General features: G+C 37.0%; 1 pseudogene; it reads right to left on the bottom strand.

The window, feature by feature from the left end:
* LOC109226490 lies at positions 201-8,366 on the bottom strand (annotated as a pseudogene).

Below are 10,959 nucleotides of genomic sequence, written 5' to 3'. Positions count from 1 at the left end.
TGTTGTACTATATCGTTTGATAAATACAATGTTTGGATAGATTATGTCTTTGCCATTCGTTTCATGATATCACACACCAGCAATATGAAGAATAAACTTGCAATATTATAAAGAAAAATTATGATACAGGATATAATTATTATATAAAAAGGTATGGTAAATGATAAAATAAAATTATTTAATAATAATGAAGGGTGAGATTGAGAGAAAAAGACAAGGTAATGACGCGACCACACCAAATCGGTCGTTACACAAAGTGGCACATTTCATCGTTATGTAACGATGAATTTAACGACACGATACAATAAAATTTAAGTAACAATCAAAACAAACATCGTATTTAACGTAACAATACGATACAATACAATGGGTAACAACCATGCTGTTAATTTAATAATGATTTTAATATTGACCGCGCATTGCACAGGTACGACTGCTAGCGTTATGCTTAAATGAGATACGAACATCCACGGGTTTGATTCTAAGTTCTTCTTGTTCTTCTTGAATTCGTACAGCAGAAGCCTCGAGTTCAGTTGTACAGTTGGTTAACTCAATTAGTTGTAGTGAGTCAATATATGCAAAGACAATGGGTATCTCTTCCAAGGACCTGCAATGTCTAAACAAGAGGCGCTCAAGGATAGGAAAATTTTCATCTGTGGCTTTCCAGTACTTGAGATCACAATGCTCAATTAGCAAAAGCTTCAATCGAGTAAATCCTCCTTCAATTGGATACCATTCTTCGCCAATACAAGCGTTCCACATCAACTTCAGCACCTCAAGGTTAGGCAACTCACCTACGATGTTCAAGTCCTCCCACCTTACAAAAGTTGACTTCAGCTTTAACTTCCTGAGTGTTAATGGAAAAGCTGTTGCACTTGGAATGGTTACTGTTGAAATTTTGTCCTCTAACAGCCACCCAAACTCAAATTGAAACTTCAATGTTTCAAGTTGATGTAAATGGACAAGATTGTCGAAAAGTCTAGATTCTCGAAAGATTTTATAGTCATTGGCATGTCCATAGATTACTAACTTCTTAACATTCCGAATCCCTGAAATAACCTCCTTTGTGCAACTACTTGGAGACAAGCCAGAAATAGTATGTATGTTTGAAAAAGCCAAGTAGCTCTCGTCATCATCAGATTCCCTTGGAGGATTTGACAAATAAAGTTTACGTAGTCTGAGCTGCCTTAATTGCATTAGTTCCCAAATTTTCTCCGTATCTATGTATCTAGGATTATACCATTTAACAATGAGCATTTGCAAATTCCATAATCTGCAAATTTCTGGAGGAACGTAAAAATCCATGCCGACGCCGGACAATGCTAGGTACCTCAACCAAATGAGACATAGTATCTGTGGAGGGAAACTTTCTAACTCTGTGGTACCCAAGTCCAAGATTCTAAGTAAACTAAAATGAATAAGCTCTGAATTGAGAGTAAAAGTTGAATTAAGACAAAAGGAGAAAATGGAACGAGTTCGTTTCAAGAGAGTGCAATCATCATCATCTATCTGCCTGCTTATCAAATGATCATGTTCGGGGGTAAGAAGGGCCAAACACATTCTATCATCAGTCCATCGCTTAAAGGGCTGCATTTTATGCATACTGAGATGATGACATTCTGGAGAAAAAGCATGGCTTTGAGCTTCTTTTGCATCTGAATCACCATCTCCACCCGAATCATCACCTTCATCCAAATCATCATCTTCATATGATTTATCAAAAACAATGTCTTTCATGACAAAAATGTCTTGGCTTTGAGCTAATTCTCTCAAGCACAGTTCATGTATTAGATCATGAACCTTGCATGATCTAATTTTTGTGCCATCCAAACTTTTCTTGCATACAAGAACTAGATGTCTGTCGATAAGATCTTGTAAGCACTTCTCAGCCTCTCTTTCCAAGTCTTTTTCTGACTTCAGGAAGCCCTCAGCCATCCAGAATCTCTCCAAACTCTTCACCGAAATCTCACTGTCTTCTGGAAAAATCCCAAAATACAGAAGGCATGCTTTTAGGTCACTGGTTAAGTGATTGTAACTCAACCCAAGTACATGTAGATATCGTTCATATGGATCTTTTGTGACAAATGACATGACATCTTCAGCAATATTTTCCCAATCTTCTATTGTCCTTTTAGATCTGGAGAGAAGCCCAGAAATCACGAGAATAGCTAGTGGTAACCCTGTGCAATACTCTACAATTTGCTTCCCAATAGTCTCGAACTCATACGGTAATGCTTTGCAAACACCATACTTTTGGCAAGGTTCCAACTCTCATCTGGGTCCATGAGGTCCATCTGCAAAGAAAGATTCTCTGTACCAGCATAATAAGCTACTTCTTTGTTACGGGTAGTCAACAATATTCGACTCCAATTGTTGTTACTTGGAAAGCAATGTCTCACGTCATCCCATGCTTTACTGCTCCACATCTCATCCATGACAATTATCTCTGACCTGTTAAACTTTTTCGTAGCATGTCTGCCAGCTCTGACTCATCATCCGTGTAAAATTTGTCACGCATTGTGGAATGCAGAAGGCTTTTCAGGATATCTTTTACGTTATACTGTTGAGATACAGTAACCCAGGCACGAACATCATAATGAAATCGAATTGATTCATAATCGTAAACTTCTTTTGCTAAAGTCGTTTTACCGATTGCCCCCGTCCCGATGATCGAGATGACTTTGGGTTTATCAGACGAGCCATCATATTGTGTCAGTTTTTCCAGCAACCATTTCCTTTGATAATGGCTCGCCGTATTATAATCTTGAATTTTTTGTGACTCATTTTGGACATGATCAATCTCCTCTGCTACTTGTTTTAGGCTATCAAAAAGCTTCTTATCTTCCTTTTCTTTCTGCATTTCATCATTTGCCATTACAGCTTCTGTTAGTCTCAGTTGAATTGTGTGTTCCACAGCATTTGTGACGTCTTTTATCTGCGCTTCCAAATATGCCATTTTCTCAGTTTCACTGCTTTTCTCAAAATTCTTGAGAAATACTTCCAGGGAACTAACTTTTCCCTGAAGAGCGAGAAATTCTTCTTTGTGGTCGCAAATTAGCGATTGCATTGGCGACATGGATGTCAAGAGTAGTTCTATCATTCTCATAAGAGAAGCAATACTAGCATAAGCCATATCTATTCTATTCCAATTATGACCTGAAAGCTGCAAGTTTTAGGACGTCAATCTCATATATAACATGATCAACAAAGTTGCAAAAAGGAAGGCAAAAACAGAGAGAACATCAGGTAGATTTTCAGCCATCACTGTCTCAAATCTCAATCGATTCTACGACTTGATCATATAAAAAGAAATCGAGAGTTTTTTGTATCTTCAAAAACATCGCGTCTATTTCATGTTCATGTCATCAATGTTACATTTTTATAGACTTCTGAATGAAGGAGGGGATCAGGATATTGTTCTAGGTGAACTGGAGCATTCCGGGAGTCACCGTGACTTTGGGGACTGCAGGCCCATCGATGTTGAGGAGGTCGTGGGAGTTATGCATAAGATGAGTAGGGGCAGAGCGTCCGGGTCAGACGAAATTCCGGTTGAATTTTGGAAGTGTGTGGGTAGAGCAGGCTTGGAGTGGCTGATTGTGCTGTTTAATGTTATTTTAAGGACGAAGAGGATGTCAGATTACTGGAGGTGGAGTACAGTGGTGCCGTTGTATAAGAACAAAGACGATAACCAGAGTTGTAACAACTATAGGGGTATCAAATTACTGAGTCATACCATGAAAGTTTGGGAGAGGGTGGTTTAAGCGAGGATGAGAAGGACGGTGTCAATATCAGACAACCAGTTCGGGTTCATGCCTGGTCGTTCTACTACGGAAGCTATACACCTTGTTAGATGGTTGGTGGAACAGTATAGGGAAAAGAAGAAGGATCTGCACATGATGTTTATTGACCTAAAGAAAGCGTTTGACAAGGTTCCTAGAGAAGTTCTCTGGAGTTGCTTGGAGGGGAAAGGTGTGTCGGTTGCCTATATTAGGGCGATTAAGGACATGTATGATGGGGCTAAGACTCGGGTTAGGACAGTAGGAGACGATTCTGAAGATTTTCCGGTTGTTATGGGGTTACACTAAGGTTCTGCGCTCAGTCCGTTCTTGTTTGCCCTGGTGATGGACGCGTTAACACACTATATTCAAGGGGAGGTGCCATGGTGTATGTTATTCGCTGATGACATAGTTCTGATTGATGAGTCGCGAGCCGATGTTAACGAGAAGCTGGAGGTTTAGAAACAGGCTCTTGAGTCTAAGGGTTTCAAGGTGAGCAGGACGAAGATGGAATACCTGGAGTGTAAGTTTAATGCTGAGCCAAGGGAAGTGGGCGTGGATGTGAGGCTTGGATCACAGGTCGTCCCACGTATAGGCAATTTCAAATACCTTGGGTCGGTTATCCAGGGGGGAGGGGAGATAGACGAGGATATCACACACCGTATTGGGGTGGGGGGATGAAGTGTAGGTTAGCATTTGGAGTCCTGTGTGACAAGAGAGTGCCATCGATACTCAAAGGTAAGTTTTATAAAGCAGTAGTTAGATCGGCCATGTTGTATGGGGTGAGTGTTGGCCTGTTAAGAACTCGCATATCAAGAAGATGAAAGTAACAGAAATAAGGATGTTGAGGTGGATGTGCGGGCACACTAGGATGGACAAGATTAGGAATCATGATATTCGAGTGAAGGTGGGTGTTGCGCCCATTGATGACAAGATGCGGAAAGCGAAACTCAGATGGTTCGGGCATGTAAAGAGGAGAAGCCCAGATGCTCCGGTAAGGTGTGAGTGGCTAGTTATGGAGGGCATGAGAAGAGGTAGAGGGCGGCCTAAGAACTACTGGGGAGAGGTGATTAAGCAGGACATGACGAGGCTTCAAATCTCCGAGGGCATGACCCTTGATAGGAATTTGTGGAGGTCAAGGATTAGGGTTGTAGGCTAGGAGGTAGTTGAGTTTTTACTTTCTTCGTACCTTTGTGAGGCTAGTTTGATAGGGTTTTTGTCGTGAGTGGCAATGTTGTGTCTTACTACTCTTTCGTTTTTCATAGTGTCGGGTCTATTTACTGGCTATCGCTTTTGCTTTTCATCTATCTTCTTGTTCCCATGTTGTTACTTTTCTTATGATTTATGGAGTGATACTGATATTATCTCTTTTTGTCTTTTTATCTTTTCGTATTCTTGAGCCGAGGGTCTTTCGGAAACAGCTTCTCTACTCCCTCGGGGTAGGGGTAAGGTCTGCGTACACACTACCCTTCCCAGACCCCACTAGTGAATTTTACTGGGTTATTGTTGTTGTCGTCATCAAATGTTACTACACATGGTTTTTCACTGCATACAATCTTTGATCTCTAATCCTCAGAATTTGGTTAAAGATTGGTGAAACAATAGTCTTTACTAGATCTGGTACCCATATTTCCAGGTTATTAATCTCTTAAAACTATCTATCCTTCACCCTCAATGCAAAAAAAAACTATGGTGTTGCGCGAACGATGTTCTATAACTGCAGGAATCACGTGGGTGCACCAAAAGGAAATAAGGGACAAAAGGCTACTCCTCAAGTGTACAAATTCCTTCTCAATTCTATCAAAAGCTTTCCTATTACTCTCTCTCCATACGGTCCACATCAGTGCTCGTGGAGCAACTAACGTCCAGCCAAACGGAACTTCTTTGACCATGCCTGGCATTACCCATTGAAGACCAAACCTACACTGTATTTTCCACAACAAGCGAGATGCTATGAGATGAAAACTACTTTCTGAAGTAAATCGATAGCAACTACCCCCTCCGTTTCAATGTATGCGACATAGTTTGACTTGACACGGAATTTAAGGAAAAAAGAAAGATTTTTTAAACTTATAATCTTAAACATGTCATACTAACATTTATGTGGCTATAAGACTTTTGAAACTTGTGGTTATGAACAAGTTAACATTTGTGTGGCTAAATATAAAAATATGTCATTCTTTTTGGAGCGGACTTATAAAAAAAGCGTGTCACATAAATTGAAAAGGATTGAATAGTATGTATTTGTAATGAAAGAAATACTAAGGAAAACTTGCCACATATTGCACCCTACTTTTTTTACTTTTTTTTATATTAAAAAGCAGTATGAAGAAAATACTGCAGCAAGTCAAAAGAGCTAAATTTGGAGCATTAACAACAACAACAACAACCCAGTATAATCCTACCAGTGGGGTCTGGGGAGGGTAGTGTGTACGCAGACCTTACCCCTACCCTGGGGTAGAGAGGCTATTTCCGATAGACCCTCTGCATCCCTCCCTCCAAGAACTCCCCACCTTGCTCTTGGGGTGACTCGAACTCACAACCTCTTGGTTGGAAGTGGAGGGTGCTCACCATTAGAGCAACCCACTCTTGTCTAAACTTGGAACATCATATCTCTATAAAATCCATCAAAATCTGGAAAGGAACTTTACTTGAAAATTCTTGTGAAATTATATCTCTAAATAGAATAAAGAAAACATTAAAGTTCCACGAATGAACTCTTTATATCAGGTAGGCAAAGTTGAAATTGTTATTCAAGAGGTGAAGTGCAAACTTTGATGTATACTTTTTCCTAGTACTATTTTAAAAAGAAGGAAGAAAATTAAATCTATCCTAAAATTAGATTTGTAGTAGCGCAAAAAGCTAAAACTTAATATAAGAAATACTAGGAGAAAAATATATAAGAAACTTAATATGAATAACAATCAACAAATGGATAAAGCACAAAACATACAGTACAGTAACCAAGAAAAAGATCTCAGAAGACATAAAAAGGCATACCTCAAATGGTATGTGCAAACAAATTACCAAGCAAATTGTAAATAAGAACTAAAGATTTGACTTATTTGGATGAGATGACAACTTCAATTAGGGAAATACAATATTATACCACATGGGTGTTAGTATATTACAAATCAAGTTGGTTATATATAGTACTTTCACTTAGCTGGTTTTAATGGAGATTAGAGATTAATAAGTCAAAGAAAGAAGTGGGAAGACAAAGAAAGATGGCATACCTTGGACTGATTGAAATGGTGTCTGCAATCATATTACCACCAAGTTAATTTTATATTAAACAAATAAAGACTTGACTTTATTGACAACCACTGGCTTAATCAATAATTACCTTCCTCTTTTCAATTGAGACGAACCACTTTGGTTGTTAATTTGTTCTAAAAAGAAGATACATTTCTATATTTAGAAATAAATTTAACTTTAAACGGTCAATTCTATCCACGTTTTTATAGCTACACAAATATCATGAGCAATTAAATTTTTGCCCCTTAAGCTTTTAGCACCACATATTTTACAAAAGTTATCTTTTTTGTTCCTTAAACTTTGTGTCAAGTCAAACTACAACAACAACCCAGTGGAATCCTACTAGTAGGGTCCGGAGAGGGTAGAGTGTACGCACACCTTACATCTACCCCGGAGGGGTAGAGACGCTATTTCTGGAAGACCCTCGTCTCAACAGACGAGACCATAATATCATAAAAGAACATGTCAAGTCAGACTATATCATCTAAATTGAAAGGGAGGGAATAGCTGGTTAACCAGAAACTCTGAATTCATATTAGCTTGCTTGATTACCTGCCACTAAATTTTGATGGCCAAACCCCCACCACCATAGGGCAGCATACCCTGGGTTTATGGCTTGAATAAATAAATAATACAACAACAACAACAATCCATATAATCCCATGAATAAATAAATAATAATAAATAAATAAAAAGATAATGTAAGCAAATATGGTGGCCTATTGCTAGAGGGGCGGGTCCATTAACCCGAGTTTGGAATCATGTGCCACTAGCCTCGAAATTTCTGGGTGATTAAAAAAAAAATACAGTGGCCAATTTCCAGAATACACTTTTTATTTTTCAAAAGTTCTAACTAATGTTTTTTTTTATTTTTTTCAGAAAAATAACTATAGCCCCTGTAGCAGACCAGCAATCCTCTCACCAGTCAAGGATAGCAATTGACAATAATAGGTAGAACAAATACGTGTAATATTGAGACAGAATTGAGTAATAATGGAAAAAATAAAAAGAATGGAAAATTTGCCACTTTCCTTAATAATGCTCTTCGCTTGAATCAATAGCTTGTTGTTGTGTAACAATCAAAACATTTACCATCGAAAACTGTGGGAATTGGTTGCCGGTGGTGGAGAACGATCACCGGAGCGAGAGACATTGCCGGAGGCGGCAGTGAAGGGGGGGAGTTGTTCGCCGGCGGGACCTCCGTCCACGTCAGCAGATGGGCGGTGGAGGTGTGGTGGCTTTCGTTCAGGTGTTGCTCTTTCCATTGTTGAGTTTTGTCCGGCAGTTGAAGTGTGTAGATCTTTTGCAATCTTCTTTTTATTTTTTTTCTTTGTTTGTTATTTTCCACGTGTCGGCTTAGAAATTTTATGGCTTGGACATAAGAATTGTAAAATTTCCAAAAAAAAAAGTTTTAAAAAAAATTTCAGGTGAAAATTTGAAAATTAGAGTTGTGTTTGGACATGAATATAATTTTGGGTTGTTTTTGAAGTTTTGTGAGTGATCTGATTGAAAATTTTAAAAAACAACTTTTTAGAGTTTTCCAAATTTTCGAAAAACTCCAAAATTCATCTTCAAGTGAAAATTGAAAATTTTATGACCAAACACTGATTTGAAAAAAAAGTGAAAAAATTCTTATGTCCAAACGACCTCTATATGTGAAAAGATAACCATTCTTTTTACATATTGAATAATGAACTAAACTAAAATTTGAAATATCCATGATAAATCTGAACAATTCTATTAGTCAACACTGATCAGTGTAGGATTGTGTGGGTTTCTTTTTTTCCTTCCTTTTGACATAGAAGGTGAGAAAATTCTTCCTTGTAAAACTTATCTTGAATCCTTGTGGAGCTCCTCCTCTTCGTCCTCATCTTCATTAGGGGCGGATGTAGGATTATTAGAATATAGGTGCACTATTGAAAAAGCGAGAAAAAAAAAGTACTAAGTGGGAATCGATCCATATTCCTTTGGATAAATAACTAAACATTCAACCATGTGCATTATTCAACCATATTCCTTTGCTTTTGTCAGCATGATGGACAAATCATTACTTAATTTTAGGAGTATCAGAATAGATGTAAATAACATTGTAATACAGATTTGTGTAAATAGCTTTCCATAGTTAGAAATAGGAGATATTGAAGGATAATGAATAGCAGATATTCAGGAATTTATAGTTAGAAATAGCAGATATTCGGAGATAGAAATAGCAGATCTTTAGGGATGTAAAATGAGAATTCTTTTTATTTAATACCAGAACTCTTATGTTGAGAGACATTCAGCAAAATTAACAGTTTTAACGTGTAAAAAAGAAATGAATGAAGAAAGAATTACAAGAAAATACACATTGTATTGGAAAAAAACTGAATTTAAATATTGAAGGTGACGTGTCATGACACGTGGACAGGTCAAATAGTCAAAACGTGGTAATCAGTTAGAAGACACGAGCAACAACAGACGCGGGGGAGAAGATACTTAAAGGCACGAACTATCATTCAAATGAAACGAGACTCGTACCTGTTCGAGTCATTTAAAGTTCGAAGATCAGAAGGAATTGGAGACATGAATCTGATAGCGAAAAAGAGTCCAAATTTAGCATTAAATGCCAAATACGTTAGAGAATTTGTATTTAATATGAATGATTGAGTAACGTTTCCTTCAATATCATTTATTGCTCGTAATTGCCTCATTAAAGCAAAGGCATTACACTTTCTCTTAAAAATTAACTATAAAAAGAGGAAGTCACAACATCTGTAGGGGAAAAAAAATACTACTGGAATATACTTTGTTTTATTTGCTTTCTGATTATATCATTCAAAATTTCTTTCTTATACACTTTTCCGATTATCAGTAACCCGAGTTCTTCTAAATTCGAACTTTGACCTAAAATCTAATTTCTGGTTAAACACACATGACTTCACACCATAACAAAAAATGGCCCATGTTTTTAAGTTTTACCCCACCTAGCCCACATTGTACATATTTTGAAAGCATTTGCAAATTCAAAATATATGTTTTTACAACAATTGCTTCTAAAAGCTATGGAGTTAATTCTTTGTTCTCACAACTATTGCTTTCACTCTCTCTTCTTCTCACATCTTTTACATATGCTTCAAAGGACTGTGTATTTTCTGCTTCTCCTCTTGTGTCACCTGCTTGCAATGAAAGAAAATTGAAGAGTAGAAGTCCACCATTGAAGATCATTCAAAGCTTTGCTTTTGAAAATGGGTTGTTTTGAATTTGTTAGTTTTTTGGATTGGGTATTGTTCCAATTGATTGAAAATATCAAAAGGAGTACAAAATTTAAATATGAAGTGATTTGGAGTAGATTTGAGCAAGATTTGAATTAAATTTCAGAAAAGACGCAAGAAAGAAGACGAAGTCAGGTTTTTGTATAATTATGCATAATCTTGTATAATATTGTATATGAGTGTAGAAACACACCTTATACACTGTTATACACTTTTATACACCTTTATACAAGCGTCTGTAGATGAACTTCTTCCACGATTTTCAGTTGCAATTCTTATAAAAACCAGTCCAAATCTCCATTAAATGACTTCAAATTTTATATACAACCTCCTTATACTATTTCTAACAAGTCTAAATAACACCCACTCCAAATTTCTCATAAAATCAAATTCGAAATTTAAACCCACATATTTAAGCTTGTTAAAAATCTAATTTTCACCACCCAAATGAAGTTGGTTTGTTGAATTAATATTTGAGTCACAATTACTGATTCGAAAAGTAATTTAAAAGCTTGAGGAATCTTTTTTAAAAACTAAATAATAATTTTGAGAACCTATTGGAGTTGGATGTTGAATCTTAGCCTATTATTTATGGGCTAGTTGGTTGTAAATTGAAATATGGGCTATAAAATTGAAAAGTATGGAGCCCAGTTGTTCTAATGTGAAATTTTCCC

The sequence above is a fragment of the Nicotiana attenuata genome, chromosome 6, assembly GCF_001879085.1.
Source record: "Nicotiana attenuata strain UT chromosome 6, NIATTr2, whole genome shotgun sequence".
NCBI lineage: Eukaryota > Viridiplantae > Streptophyta > Magnoliopsida > Solanales > Solanaceae > Nicotiana > Nicotiana attenuata.
Note: the sequence above shows the minus strand (reverse complement) of the source record. Positions and strands in the feature narration are given on the sequence as shown.